This window comes from Acanthisitta chloris, unplaced genomic scaffold (assembly GCF_000695815.1).
Source record: "Acanthisitta chloris isolate BGI_N310 unplaced genomic scaffold, ASM69581v1 scaffold10377, whole genome shotgun sequence".
Classification (NCBI taxonomy): Eukaryota; Metazoa; Chordata; class Aves; order Passeriformes; family Acanthisittidae; genus Acanthisitta; species Acanthisitta chloris.
Window position 1 is genome coordinate 52,668 of NW_008683193.1, and position 2,376 is coordinate 55,043.

General features: G+C 42.0%; 1 protein-coding gene across 2 annotated transcripts in view; it reads left to right on the forward strand.

Annotated features, from left to right (window-relative positions):
* The window catches only part of MBNL3 (muscleblind-like splicing regulator 3), a 54,786-nt gene extending 52,667 nt beyond the window's left edge, over positions 1–2,119 (forward strand). The window contains exon 9 of one of the 2 annotated variants that reach the window (XM_009078829.1): positions 1,933–2,119. The gene's annotated coding sequence lies outside the window, so the exon portion shown is untranslated. The remainder of the gene's footprint in view (positions 1–1,932) is intronic. The other variant, XM_009078828.1, reaches the window with a different exon arrangement.
* The last annotated feature ends 257 nt before the right edge of the window (positions 2,120–2,376 follow it).

Here is a 2,376-nt window from a genome sequence, read left to right on the forward strand (position 1 = left end):
GCTGTAGCAGCACTGTCATTTTTCCATTGCTTTTATTGGGGGGTGTTAATGGATGTTCATGAGAGAAAAATCCCTTGAGAGGTTCAGTTCATCGCTGTGGGCTTTTTACCCCAAGAGAGTAAAGAGCAGTTCAGCCAATTCAACAAGAGGTCACCAGATTTTCTCAATGCAAGCCATTTAGTATAAAGAGATGCAACCCATTTCTTCCTTAGGTCACATATTACGGGCAAGTACTTAAATGCTGGAAATTAATTTGGCAAGCAATTCTGTAATGATATCTATTAGCAATCAACAGAAGTTACTTTTCTCAGTGGTGGCCCTTATCTCTGCTGACTTTAATTAAGTACGTTATGTATACATGACCTGCTAACTGTGGCCACGGACCCTGTTCATGTAGGGGTGACACCAAGCTATCCCCGTAGTGAAAATATTCAGCATACAGTATACTGCTCTCCAAACAACAGACAGACAGACATGACACCTGACATGTTAACCCATTTCCACAACGTGTGTAAAACAGCCTGTTCCACACGATAAGGAGATCATTTGCATTAGAAGAGCTTCATTCTTGAACTCTTTGAGTATGTTTTCAGCATTTGTTTCAGGAAGCTTCTTTTTTTTCTGAATTCTTTCACTTTTATTTGTGTGTGTGCTTAAAGTCACACTGTTAATAGTGATTGACTGATTCAGACTAGACAAGGAACTTCCATGGGACATGTTTCTTCAGTAAATAGGGAGCATGGCACAGTCTGTTAAACAAAGCATCAGCCATGCTGTTAAGGACCATGGAAAACCTTTGCTTGAAATAAGTAGGGTTGACATACTGAATTTTATGGGATTTCTTGGGAATCAGGCCACTGGACATGGATGGGTCTGGGTCGGACAGGGAGCCTGTTCCTCACAAGGGCAATGTGAGCTGATGTGTGAGCCCCTGCTCTGCCCAAAGCACTTGTCCTCTTACCATCTCACAGCTGTGGGGACACAAACCACCGTTGGAGGCTGGTAGAAAAGGGCTGTCTATGGCCTGAGCATCCCCAGTGTTCACAGATGTTTTGATCCCATTCCCATGTTGTCACCTCCCATGTCTATGCATAAACTAAAGGTTTGCCAATCTCTCGAGGACATGTTGTTTCTTGCTGCCACCTGAGCATGTGAAACTATGCATGTGCTCAAAGTGTTTTGCCAGACAAGGACCATGGTTGCAATTCTGCAGTGCTGAGGGGCAATTCCCAAAGCTGCCCTGAGTGGGAATTGGGTAACTGAAACATTTGCTGCTCTGGCAGATGTTTTCTTTTTACTCCATGTCCGACAAGGTCCTGGTAGCCAGGGTGGCTAGTCTAGTTCTGCAGGAGAAAAGTGTTGAGTCCTTCGGGGAGGATTTTCACAGGTGCATCCCAAGAAAGGCAGTTTGCTCCCTGAAGAGGGTCCCTTAAGAACCAATTTGCTCCCTGAAGAGGGTCTCCTGAGTGGAGGGTTTCTGTATCCGTTTTGTCTTTGGGCTCAGTTCACCTTTGGCTCATGGCTCTGTAGGATCAGATTTAATGTGACTGTCCAAAGGAAATGGGAGTTAACATGGATCAGGGATTCCTTTGGCTTTCTCCTTAGTCATTTTTTACCTGGCATCCTGTCCAAAAATCAGACCATTTTTTGCCCACTTCCCTCTTTGACTCTTTGTCCTGTCAGTGTGTGTGAAGCACACAGGAAATGGAAAGCCCTGAGTGCAGATTTAAGAGGATGCCAAGGGTGTTATTAGCAATTTCACCCTACATCAGAAAATTAATGGAACAAAATGTTTTCCCTCTACAACATACTAATGACAACCTCTTGGGCAACGCAGTGAGGGCATTAACGCATCTTATTAGAATGACTTTTGAAATATAGATGTATTAACTTCTCACTGTTTCTTTGTTGTTGTTTTTCTTTCCCCTGCAGCAGACCATGTTGAAATTCTGAACAGTAAAATTATGGAGCACCAGGACTTCTTGGTGGGAAGCTGCGCATGGCCTTTCTGTATATATCCCCTCTTCCCTCTATCGTTCTCTACCACCTCTACAGTAAGCCTGTTGCAGCCTACATGTTAACCAAAAACTGATCAATGGGAATGTCAAAAAAAAAAAAAGAAAAAAAAAAGCACTATAGGAAACAATTAACAAACAGCGCTCTGTTATATGAGATATACAAGTAGGAAATTATAATAGACTTTTATAACACATTACTTTAACACACTTAATCATTTTATGACTACCATCCTGATAAGTGCATCTGCACAGCGGACTGTTGGTTTACTGTATACTATCGATGGATAAATGTTTGTCTTGTTTTTAAAGTGTTATCTTACTGTTTTGTTTACATCATAGTCTATTGATTTGTTTTAAA